The sequence below is a fragment of the Pristiophorus japonicus genome, chromosome 1, assembly GCF_044704955.1.
Source record: "Pristiophorus japonicus isolate sPriJap1 chromosome 1, sPriJap1.hap1, whole genome shotgun sequence".
In the NCBI taxonomy this organism is placed as follows: Eukaryota; Metazoa; Chordata; class Chondrichthyes; family Pristiophoridae; genus Pristiophorus; species Pristiophorus japonicus.
In genome coordinates this window covers 261,773,986-261,787,692 of record NC_091977.1, presented here as the reverse complement: position 1 = coordinate 261,787,692, position 13,707 = coordinate 261,773,986, and positions in this window count along the sequence as shown.

Sequence of the window (13,707 nt, the reverse complement as noted above, 5' to 3'; positions counted from 1 at the left end):
TTCCTCTTAATTTCACTTTTAATTTGGCTTGGGATGCACAGTAAGAAAGCAGAACGTATGGCTAAAGCCAGATGCTCAACATCCGCCCAACAAGATAAATGCACATTTTGTGCTAATATTTTCTCATGACCTAAATAGAATGGAGATACTTGGTGGAATTAAGTAGGTCAGAAGAACCAAGCCAGTGACTCAGCAGTATAGTGCAGCAGTGAAGCTAAACAGTGAACAAGTGAGAAAATGTTGTGAATAGCTTTGGGACATTTTACTATGTTAAGGTGCTATATAAATGCACGTCGCTGCTGTTGATGATTCAAAATATTCAAAAAAATTCACAAAAATTACATTCTTAAATGCAAACCATAAAGTGTTGTCAGAGTTATCCAGTATTGAAATTTTTAACATGTTTGATGTAAATTTTGGCTACTGGTAAATACCATTGGATGAAGACATGTCAATGTTGTGCACCTTTAATAGTCCTTTTAGCAGATATGCGTTTATCAGAATGTCCTTTGGAATCTCCTCAGCTCCAAAAATATCCAACATGACTTCAAGGATGCTGGATGATATTTAAGGAGTGTAAGTTATTGTGGATGATATCCTGATTTGGAACAACATCAACAAACCAAAACAAGACCAAAGGTTAGGAGAAGTCCAACCTTCAGTAACAGAACCCAACATGAAACTGAATAGGATTACGTACAAGTTCAAAGTACAGGAAGTCTATTACAATTGTACACACAGGAGATGGGCTGAAGGCCATCAGTAACCAATGACATGTCAAAACTTGAGATTCCTGATCTTAGATGAATTTCCAATCAGAAAATCTTGCTTATCCTGAGATACAACAGTATTGGGACTTCTAAATTGAATTTATTATTGAAGAAGAGCTGGGGGTAGAAATTCAGCACTGCCTGAAATGGGTTGCACCTACCACTTCTGGAGTGTTTTCTCCACCACTGTGGATGAAGTGGCCTCCTGCGCGAAATTTAGTTCTTTGTCATTTTTCTTGGAGTGGACCAGAAGTCAGTCATGATGGGGGCAGAGGTGCGGCGGTGAGCATTGGTGAGAGGCAGAAGTGGAGGTGGGATGGAGTCTCCTCCGCCGTCAGTCATCAGCCTGGCGCTGATAATGTCATGATGCGTGTGTGTCACCACGTCTCTCCCCTTCACTTAAAGGGGAGGGCCCCTGCGAACTCTGTGATTCTTTTAGTTAGGTCCACTGGGCCACCAGGGAGGATTTGGCTGGGTCAATGGCCTGGCACCCAAGAGCGTAATTGTCGGGCCGACCTGGCAATCGGCCGACAAAAAAAATAAAATGCCGGCCACGGCAGTGAAGCCCTCTCCTTGAATGTCCGCCGCACAGCCATGTCCCACACATTGAAAAGACAGTGCACTGACAGAAAAAGCTGTCGGGGCACCGCTCGGTGGCTCGAAGATTTTTCCAGGTGAATTTCGGTGGAGGTGTGAGAGATCGGCGGTGCGCCCTTTGATAATGCACTTTGGAGGGTTCACAGCAACAGCGGGGCAGAAGTGGGGACTGCCGGAAAAAGCACCGAGATGAATTTCGCTGGCGGCTATTCGATTCCAAATCAGCAGTCATTCGACTCTGCTGCTTGGCCACTGCTTTCCGACGGTAAGAGGCCTTTTCAGCCCTGATGTTTAAAAGTCACAAACCTCTTGTACCTGCCTGGGGAAAATATGTCAAAGCGACCAAGGAATTGAAAAATCCAGAAGGTTCATAACAGATGTCTTGCTTTGGTCTCGTCTGTCAGCACAAATTGAGGATGTAATTTGTCCATAACCAACATATACCGAAAGAAAATCTGCAGTGCCAATAAAAGCACAGCAGAAAGTTGCAACCAATGATCAAATTTGCATTTAATCATCGCAGGCTATGTTTCAAATTTGCTTGAATTCAATAAGTTAACCAATAACAAGAGTTCAAATGTGATCGCATATTGTAAGTAACCATATGACAGATATGATACATCCCAAATGAAGCAGTTTCAGAAAATGAGCTCCAGTTGGCAAACCTTGAGTTGAGAATAAAATGCAATGACTGTGGATTCAAACACGTAATTTCAGTGCCAAAGTACTCACAATCTGCTGAAAAAGATGTTCAAATCAAAAACTTCGATGTAGATGTAGAAAGCAAAAGGTTAGGATGCACATCCAGTGCTTACAGGCCCGGAGATGGCATGGCATTGGCTGGACAATAGTTAATGGGCTGTGGATCAAAATTATTTCCCACTTCAGAAAAACTGCTTAAATGAAAAATGATCAAAGGAGCTTCATTAAAGCTCGAGTACAGCAAAAGTAAGCAAAAATTGTTCTACGACCGAGAATCTCGTCCTTTAAAAACTGCTACCGGCTGGCACAGTGAGAGTGCACATGTCTGAGAAAATGAATGCACAGCAGCTGTTCTGTATGTGAGCAATGAGCCAAAACTGTATGAAATAAAGCAGATCATCATCAGTTATGAAAGAAAAGAAGCGATCTCACGAAATTGGCGAGAACAGTTGGAGCTGATCCTAAGGAGAGATTATTAAAGAAACTAAAACATCAGAAGAAACTAAACTTGAAATTAATAAAAATCAATTGGAATAACCAAGTTACCCCGAGATTGGGAAGAGTGAACAAGAAAGGATATACCAAACCAAAATCTAAAGTCACCTGATGGTTGGATGCATAGCTTTGTTATCCCTGATAGTTTAGAGTTTGTGGGAATGTTGAGTTTAATAAAATATAGATTCCTGAAAGAAAGGTGAGATGTAATAATGGACCATAAATTGCAGCCACTCCGGGTGCGTACGATGTGCGCATGTGCCGCCCCGCAAGTTCCGAGTTTAGGCGCACAAAGCGCATGTGCCGAAATCTGGCACTTGAAAGCTGTCAAAACAGATCCAACCCATACAATAGTAAAGGACCTCCTCGGGCAGAGATTTGGGCTATTTGCCCATCTCTTGCCCAGCGAATGTCCTTCAAACTCTTACGCCTGGTAAAGCAGACATAAGAACTGCTATTAAAAGCATAAGAGTTTTAAAAGATAGAAAAATTACATTTTATCAATAATTTTTATATTAAAATCCTTGTCCATTAAGGTAAGTTTATTTTTAATCCTGTTAAAAACATTTTCAAAAATATAATTGTTTTCCTAATTTCAATTAATTTCAAATACGTGAGATGTTTTTAAAATTTATTGTGTTGTGTTTCAGTGTATTCTCTTTGATCGTAATGGGAGCTCGTACAAATGGAACTCACAATTATTATCAATGCGTATATTACATTGTGATTGATGGTCCAGGATGCGCTTTCGTTCCTGGGATGTGTAAGCCCATACGCTGGACCGAGCATCTAGGCCTCGTACCGTAAGTATACGTTCCTCCGGGACCACCAGGTATTTTGTAATTTTTTCTTTGGTCAGAGCCTCCGACTGCAATTTTTGACCCATTAGGTAAAAAAGTTGTATAAAAGTCATAGGCGGAGATATTGGCCAGCCTTGCGCATGTTTTTTCAGTGAATGGCTGTTTCGAAATATTGCCGAAAAGCGGATCGACCACGTGCAAAATTCGCAACGCTTAAAATTGGTCGTTCGGGGAACCCGCACTCATGGTTGGAAAAAAAAATGCCTGTGCTGAAGCCCCAGAAACACCAGTAGGTATGAAGATCTTCAAAAAAGATAAGCTGAAATTTTTATTTTAAAATTATTTTTAAGTGTATAGTGAATGTTTTGTGATTTTTTGATTTTTGATTGTTTATTTTTTGATTTTTGCAATTTTTTGTGTGTGTTTTCTCCCCTCCCAGGACCTGTATTTTTGACGGTGATAGGCCTCGGGCTAAAGTTTGCCAGGACCGCGGTTTCAACCACGAATCCTCGTGCAATGGTGATTTTTACCAACAGGCGCTTTTTTTGCCAATTATACTCCCTTAAAAAATGCCGAAGTTTTTAGTGGTATTTAATCCGTAAAAAAACAATATCACCAAAAATTGAATTTCTAGCCCTAAAAATTTTTTTTTAAAACTATACAGCACCATTTGCTAGTTATATTGGTGTACAGTCGTCAGGTTCTTAGTACATGAAAAAAATAACTTTTAAAAGTTTTTAGAACATGCCTATTGGTATCTTTGCACCGAAACAAACCAGCTTAATTTTAAGAGCCTCCTCAAAGGCCCGCAGACAGTTGCAATTAGTAGAAACTAGCCATATGGATTAATTTGGTCTGAGAGGGGTCAACTTCCAGCGCCATAGTTTTTTAAACGAGCGCAAATGATTGCGGAAACTAGTTTGACGCTGGACGTAATTTGCGCTTAAAAAAACAGCGCAACCCAGGAGAAACTCCTGCCCTCGGTTATTTAAAATCGGGTTACTCACAATTCGTGGAGTAGACGCTTATTAATTAAACTGCACCAAGTTACCAGTCTTAAATATACCAAGGAATATTTTTTTAAATATTTACATTCTAAAACACTGCCTGATTAACATGGTTTATGGATGATTTTATGTTCGGCGATATGCAAATATGTTTGAATGGAAATTTTGAGCGCAATTTGTGCCTGGACTGCCGATTGCACCCAAAACGGAATGTCTTGGCTCATGTGCCCAGCGCAGGAAATTAATAATTTGAATGAAGGTTGAGACATGCTGCAGATCGCTCAACAACAACAACTTGTATTTATAACGTACCTTTAAAGTAGTGAAACGTCCCAAGGCGCTTCACAGGAGTATTATGAGATAAAGGAACAATTTGACACCGAGCTGCATAAGTAGAAATTAGCACAGGTGACCAAAACCTTTATCAAAGAGGTAGGTTTTAAGGAGTGTCTTGAAGGAGGAAATAGACGTCGAGAGGGGGAGAGGTTTAGGCAGGGAGTTCCAGTGCTTGGAGCCTGGGCAACAGAAGGCATGGCCACCAATGGTTGAGCGATTATAATCAGAGATGCTCAAGAGGGAAGAATTACAGGAGCGCAGACATCTCGGGGGGTTTTGGAGTTGGAGGAGATTACAGAGATAGGGAGGGGCGAGGCCATGGAGGGATTTCAAAATAAGGATGTGAATTTTGAAATCGACGCATTGCTGAACAGGAAGCCAATGTAGATCAGTGAACAAAGGGGGGGATGGGTGAGCGGGACGATGCGAGTTAGAACATGGGCAGCCAAGTTTTGGATTACCTCTAGTGTAGAATGTGGGAGGCCAGCCAGGAGTGTGTTGGAATAGCTAAGTCGAGAGGTAACAAAGGTTTCAGCAGCGGATGTGTAGAGGCAGGGGCAGAGACGGGCAATGTTACGTTCCTCCAGGAAGTTGGTTTTTAAATGGGCAACAAGTCTTTAAAAGGACCTCAGCTTAATGATTCCCAGTGCAATGACAATGCTTCGCTCTCCCTCAGAGGCATACCTAGTCAAGGTCTCCCACTATTGCAAAGGTTTTAAAATGTTCCAATGAGGCTTTCCTGCTGCATAATTGTGGAGAGTTAAAAGAAACTGGGTACATTTCTACTACTCAAGTTGGAGCTAAGTAGGTGAGAGCGACTGATTAGACTCTCACAATGGTGCCTGTTGATAGATGCAAGGAGGACTAAATCTGGAAATTACTTCAGCATTTTTTAATGACTGAACACATTATTAAATGCAGCTATTTACAGTGTCCTCAATTGTGTGAAATCAATATTGGACATGCCAAATGTACAGCAGTTTGTGGGAGGAGGCATGTTCATAACCATTTATACAAATCTACAATTAAATCATACTATCAGCTGCCCAGTGGGGTCAGCGAGTTTAAGCTGCGAGTGGCTGAGTCATATAGACCAGATTTGAGCTGAATCAGCTGATCTTAACTGAGACACCAGTTGAAGTGTTAAAATTGGCACGAACACTTCTGGGTGAGATGAAGAAAATCACCTCATGATTTCTGCTTGCTACTCAGTGACCATCATTGGAAGAGCACATGTGGGCATCAGGTGAGGCCAGGATTGCACTCAGATCAATCTAATTGCATCCTAACCGTGAATGTTACATCTCTAGAATCACAGAAATTTACAGCTCAGGAGGCCATTCGGCCCATCGTGTCTGCGCCGGTCGACAAAGAGCTATCCAGCCTAATCCCACTTTCCAGCTCTTGGTCCGTAGCTTTGTAGGTTACAACACTTCAAGTGCATATCCAGGTACTTTTTAAATGCTATGATGGTTTCTGCTTCGAGCATACTTTCAGGCAGTGAGTTCCAGATCCTCAGGAGAAAAATTCTCCTCAAATCCTATCTAAACCTCTTAACACTTACTTTAAATCTATGCCCCCTGGTTATTGACCCCTTTGCTAAGGGGAATAGATCTTTCCTATCCATTCTATCTCGGCCCCTCATATTTTTATATCCCTCAATCAAGTCTCCCCTCAGCCTTCTCTCTTTCAAAGAAAACAAACCAAACCCAGCCTATCCAATCTTTCCTCACAGCTAAAATTCTCCAGTCCAGGCAACATCCTTGTAAATCTCCTCTGTACCCTCTCGAGAGCAATCACATCTTTCCTGTAATGTGGTGACCAGAACTGCATGCAGTACTCCAGCTGTGGCCTAATGAGTGTTTTAATTATACAGTTCAAGCATAACCTCCCTGCTCTTGCATTCTCTGCATTGCCTAATAAAGGAAAGTATTTTGTATGCCTTCTTAACTACTTTATCTACCTATCCTGCTACCTTTAGGGATCTGTGTACATGCACTCCAAGGTTCCTCTACACTTCTCAGTGTCCTACCATTTAATGTGCATTCCTTGCCTTGTTAGCCCTGCGCAAATGCATTACCTCACTTCTCCGGGTTGAATTCCAATTGCCACTGTTCTACTCAGCTGACCAGTCCATTGATATCTTCTTAATCATATCCCCTACATTGAAGTCCAAATCATTGATGTATACCACAAAAAGCAAGGGACCTACTTCTGAGCCCTGCGGAATCCTATTGGAAACAGCCCTCCAGTCACAAAAACACCCATCGACCATTTCCCTTTGCTTCCTGCCTCTGAGCCAATTTTGGATCCAACTTGCCACTTTGCACTGGATCCTGTGGGAATTTACTTTCATGACCAATCTGTCATGTGGGTCCTTATCAAAAGCCTTTCTAAAATCCATATAGACTACATCAAACGCACTACCCTCATCGACCCTCCTTGTTACCTCCTCAAAAAATTAAATCTAGTTAGTCAGACGCAACATTCCCTTAACAATATGGCATCTCTCATATGAATATTGCATTTGATGAGCTTCTGGAGGGTGGGTGGTGACTTTGGAATTCTGGCAAGGATTTAATGCTGTTAAACAAGAAGAAGACCACGGCAATTGAAAGGGGGGAAAGAAAGGGATAATGACAGTCCTATTATATTTGAGAGTTTTAGAGTAGGTCCAATTTCTGCTCTGCAAATCCATTTTGGTTTATGGATAAAGCCTACACTGGTACATTACATTTGCTGCAGCACGATTTGCAGTGCATAATTGTATTAATTACTGGATTTACTTCATAACGAGCAGGTGAGGTTATTACCAGTGCAGAATTTGAAGTCAGCCTTGTCCTTACCATGGCTCAGACTTCAACAATGATTAAGGATAATACATGGAAGTCTAACCATATTTGAGGCAGAAAGAAACTGAATTATTTAACTTTTAAAGGAGTAGCATATTGCTTATAAGGCATTAGGCATCTATTGTTTTGGGGAGAAACATAGAAACATAGAAAATAGGTGCAGGAGTAGGCCATTCGGCCCTTCGAGCCTGCATCGCCATTCAATAAGATCATGGCTGATCTTGGAATATTGAAAATGAAAACGAGACACACTCATTTCTCTCGATTCAAAAGGGGCAAAGTGTGTTAAAAAGACAAACCTTAAGGCTCTGTGCCTCAATGCGAGGAATATTCGGAATAAGGTGGATGAATTAACTGTGCAGATAGCAGTTAATGGATACGATGTGATTGGCATCACAGAGACATGGCTCCAGGGTGACCAAGGCAGGATAGCGCAGATGAATACGTGGCTTGAGCAGTGGTGTAACAGGGAGGGATTCAAATTCCTGGGGCATTGGAACCAGTTCTGGGGGAGGTGGGACCAGTACAAACCGGACGGTCTGCACCTGGGCAGGACCGGAACCAATGTCCTAGGGGGAGTGTTTGCTAGTGCTGTTGGGGAGGATTTAAACTGATATGGCAGGGGGATGGGAACCAATGCAGGGAGACAGAGGGAAACAAAAAGGAGGCAAAAGCAAAAGACAGAAAGGAGATGAGGAAAAGTGGAGGGCAGAGAAACCCAAGGCAAAGAACAAAAATGGCCACTGTACAGCAAAATTCTAAAAGGACAAAGGGTGTTAAAAGAACAAGCCTGAAGGCTTTGTGTCTTAATGCAAGGAGTATCCGCAATAAAGTGGATGAATTAACTGTGCAAATAGATGTTAACAAATATGATGTGATTGGGATTACGGAGACGTGGCTCCAGGATGATCAGGGCTGGGAACTCAACATCCAGGGGTATTCAACATTCAGGAAAGATAGAATAAAAGGAAAAGGAGGTGGGGTAGCATTGCTGGTTAAGGAGCAAATTAAGGCAATAGTTCGGAAGGACATTAGCTTGGATGATGTGGAATCTATATGGGTAGAGCTGCAGAATACCAAAGGACAAAAAATGTTAGTGGGAGTTGTGTACAGACCTCCAAACAGTAGTAGTGATGTTGGGGAGGGCATCAAACATGAAATTAGGGGTGCGTGCAATAAAGGTGCAGCAGTTATAATGGGTGACTTTAATATGCACATAGATTGGGCTAGCCAAACTGGAAGCAATACGGTAGAGGAGGATTTCCTGGAGTGCATAAGGGATGTTTTTTTAGACCAATATGTCGAGGAAGCAACTAGGGGGGAGGCCATCTTAGACTGGGTGTTGTGTAATGAGAGAGGATTAATTAGCAATCTCTTTGTGCGAGGCCCCTTGGGGAAGAGTGACCATAATATGGTGGAATTCTGCATTAGGATGGAGAATGAAATAGTTAATTCAGAGACCATGGTCCAGAACTTAAAGAAGGGTAACTTTGAAGGTATGAGGCGTGAATTGGCTAGGATAGATTGGCGAATGATACTGAAGGGGTTGACTGTGGATGGGCAATGGCAGACATTTAGAGACCGCATGGATGAACTACAACAATTGTACATTCCTGTCTCGTAAAAATAAAAAAGGGAAGGTGGCTCAACCGTGGCTATCAAGGGAAATCAGGGATAGCATTAAAGCCAAGGAAGTGGCATACAAATTGGCCAGAAATAGCAGCGAACCCGGGGACTGGGAGAAATTTAGAACTCAGCAGACGAGGTCAAAGGGTTTGATTAGGGCAGGGAAAATGGAGTACGAGAAGAAACTTGCAGGGAACATTAAGACGGATTGCAAAAGTTTCTATAGATATGTAAAGACAAACGTAGGTCCCCTGCAGTCAGAATCAGGGGAAGTCATAACGGGGAACAAAGAAATGGCGGACCAATTGAACAAGTATTTTGGTTCGGTATTCACTGAGGAGGACACAAACAACCTTCCGGATATAAAAGGGGTCGGAGGGTCTAGTAAGGAGGAGGAACTGAGGGAAATCCTTATTAGTCGGGAAATTGTGTTGGGGAAATTGATGGGATTGAAGGCCGATAAATCCCCAGGGCCTGATGGACTGCATCCCAGAGTACTTAAGGAGGTGGCCTTGGAAATAGTGGATGCATTGACAGTCATTTTCCAACATTCCATTGACTCTGGATCAGTTCCTATGGAGTGGAGGGTAGCCAATGTAACCCCACTTTTTAAAAAAGGAGGGAGAGAGAAAACAGGGAATTACAGACCGGTCAGCCTGACATCGGTAGTGGGTAAAATGATGGAATCAATTATTAAGGATGTCATAGCAGTGCATTTGGAAAGAGGTAATATGATAGGTCCAAGTCAGCATGGATTTGTGAAAGGGAAATCATGCTTGACAAATCTTCTGGAATTTTTTGAGGATGTTTCCAGTAGAGTGGACAAGGGAGAACCAGTTGATGTGGTATATTTGGACTTTCAGAAGGCTTTCGACAAGGTCCCACACAAGAGATTAATATGCAAAGTTAAAGCACATGGGATTGGGGGTAGTGTGCTGACATGGATTGAGAACTGGTTGTCAGACAGGAAGCAAAGAGTAGGAGTAAATGGGGACTTTTCAGAATGGCAGGCAGTGACTAGTGGGGTACCGCAAGGTTCTGTGCTGGGGCCCCAGCTGTTTACACTGTACATTAATGATTAGACGAGGGGATTAAATGTAGTATCTCCAAATTTGTGGATGACACTAAGTTGGGTGGCAGTGTGAGCTGCAAGGAGGATTCTATGAGGCTGCAGAGCGACTTGGATAGGTTAGGTGAGTGGGCAAATGCATGGCAGATGAAGTATAATGTGGATAAATGTGAGGTTATCCACTTTGGTGGTAAAAACAGAGAGACAGACTATTATCTGAATGGTGACAGATTAGGAAAAGGGGAGGTGCAGAGAGACCTGGGTGTCATGGTACATCAGTCATTGAAGGTTGGCATGCAGGTACAGCAGGCGGTTAAGAAAGCAAATGGCATGTTGGCCTTCATAGCGAGGGGATTTGAGTACAAGGGCAGGGAGGTGTTGCTACAATTGTACAGGGCCTTGGTGAGGCCACACCTGGAGTATTGTGTACAGTTTTGGTCTCCTAACCTGAGGAAGGACATTCTTGCTATTGAGGGAGTGCAGCGAAGGTTCACCAGACTGATTCCCGGGATGGCGGGACTGACCTATCAAGAAAGACTGGATCAACTGGGCTTGTATTCACTGGAGTTCAGAAGAATGAGAGGGGACCTCATAGAAACGTTTAAAATTCTGACGGGGTTAGACAGGTTAGATGCAGGAAAAATGTTCCCAATGTTGGGGAAGTCCAGAACCAGGGGACACAGTCTAAGGATAAGGGGGAAGCCATTTAGGACCGAGATGAGGAGGAATTTCTTCACCCAGAGAGTGGTGAACCTGTGGAATTCTCTACCACAGAAAGTTGTTGAGGCCAATTCACTAAATATATTCAAAAAGGAGTTAGATGAAGTCCTTACTACTAGGAGAATCAAGGGGTATGGTGAGAAAGCAGGAATGGGGTACTGAAGTTGCATATTCAGCCATGAACTCATTGAATGGCGGTGCAGGCTAGAAGGGCCGAATGGCCTACTCCTGCACCTATTTTCTATGTTTCTATGTTTCTAACTCAACATCCAAGGGTATTCAGCATTTAGGAAGGATAGACAGAAAGGAAAAGGAGGTGGGGTGGCGTTGCTAGTTAAAGAGGAAATCAATTGTAAGGAGGGACATTAACCTGGATGATGTGGAATCGGTATGGGTGGAGCTGCGGAATTCCAAAGGGCAGAAAACACAAGTGGGAGTTGTGTATAGACCACCAAATAGTAGTAGTGAGGTTGGGGACAGCATCAAACAAGAAATAAGGGATGTGTGCAACAAAGGTGCAGCAGTAATCATGGGCGCCTTTAATCTACATATAGATTGAGCTAACCTAACTGGTAGCAATGTGGTGGAGGAGGATTTCCTGGAGTGTATTAGGGATGGTTTTCTCGACCAATATGTCGAGGAACCAACCAGGGAGCTGGCCATCCTCGACTGGGTGATGTGTAATGAGAAGGGACTAATTAGCAATCTTGTTGTGCGAGGCCCTTTGGGGAAAAGTGACCATAATATAGTCGAATTCCTTATTAAGATGGAGAGTGACACAGTTAATTCTGAAACTAGGGTCCTGAACTTAACGAAAGGTAACTTCGACAGTATGAGATGTGAATTGGCTAGAATAGACTGGCAGAGGATACTTAAAGGGTTGACGGTGGAGAGGCAATGGCAAACATTTAAAGATCACATGGATGAACTTCAGCAATTGTACATTCCTGTCTGGAGTAAAAATAAAACTGGGAAGGTGGCTCAACCATGGCTAACGGAGGAAATTAAGGATAGTGTTAAAACCAAGAAAGAGGCATATAAATTGGCTAGAAAAAGCAACAAACCTGAGGACTGGGAGAAATTTAGAATTTAACAGAGGAGGACAAAGGGTTTAATTAAGAGGGGGAAAATAGAGTACGAGAGGAAGCTTGCAGGGAACATAAAAACTGACTGCAAAAGCTTCTATTAACCACCACCGTCCACCGTCAACCCTCTAAGTATCCTCTGCCAGTCTATTCTAGCCAATTCACACCTCATACCATCGAAGTTACCTTTCCTTAAGTTCAGGACCCTAGTTTCCGAATTAACTTTTTCACTCTCCATCTTAATAAGCAATTCGACCATATTATGGTCACTTATAGAAGCTTTTCATCTTATTGAAAGCATATATAATGATATACTGTAATACATTTGAACAGAATTGCATCTTGTGCTTGCATGCATAAAACAATTGCTGAACTTCATTTCATCAAGTCAATGCCACTGTAATATCTGTGTAGATAAACAGCAATGCGTTGGCCCTGATGCAGATTTGGGCTCTTTGTTCCAAAAAATGTTGACTGCGCTAATCCGGTGTTTCCTCCGGCGTTCCCCCGGCGTTCGCGTGGCGCTCGTGGGGAGGGACGTTGCGATCTGAGCAGCACCTTCAGCACTGCCGACTGGGCCACCAGGGAGGGTGTCAGCCAGGCCAGTAGCCTGACACCCAAGACGGGGTTGCTGGTGTGCCATTTGGCGGCCAGGCTGAACCAGTGGCCGGCATTGTCAGGTTGACTGAAATGTCGGCCGACACAATAAATAAGGCGGCCGCTGAGAAGGCAGCTCTCCTTTAAGGGCGCCCAGGGCACCACAGCCACCACAGCTTCTCGCAGACTTCGCACCCACGGGGCAATTTTGCCCACGGAGTGCAAAGGGGTCAGCGCTGGGCCGCAAGGGGTCGGTGTGGGGCGATAAGGGGTCAGCACGCATCGCAATGATGTCATCGCCGTGCGTGTGCCACACTTGTCCGCTAATCGCGGTACAAACCACTTTTCGCCAGTGGAGCTCCGGGGGCAAATCCATGCGGGTCGATGTGGCCGCCATGCCTGCGCGCTATCGCATTAGCATACCATTAACGCTGGCCGACAGCACCAACTGCCCTGTGCAATGGGAATTTCGGCCCCTAAGAGTTTTTGCATCTATTGCTTGGATGCATTTTTTGACTATACATCAACAAATTGTTGAGAGAGGTGATGGTAGATTAAGAACTGCTTTGAAAAATGAATCTGATTTACTTATTACAGTGGTATATGTAAAGATTTTTATAACTTCTCAGTGTAGTTTGTGTCATATCTTTGTTGTGTGTAACTTTTCTAGCATTTATTCAATTTCCTTTTGAAAATTATAGTTAATTTGCTTCCACCTACCTTTCAGGCAGTGCATTCCGGATTACAACAACTCAATGCTCAGAAATATGTTTCCTCATGTCGCCTCTGGTTCTTTTGCAAATCACCTTAAATCTATGTCCTCTGGTTGCAGACCCTTCTGCCACAGGAAATTGTTTCTCCTCATATACTCTATCAAAAGACTTCAAAATGTTGAACATGTCTATCAAATCTCCCTTCAAACTTCTCTGCTCAAGGGAGAGCAATCCCAGTTTCACTCGTGATTCCATCCCTGAAACCAATTTAGTAAATCTCCTCTGCACCCTCTCCAAGGCCTTGACATCCTTTCTAATATGTGGTGCTCAGAATTGGA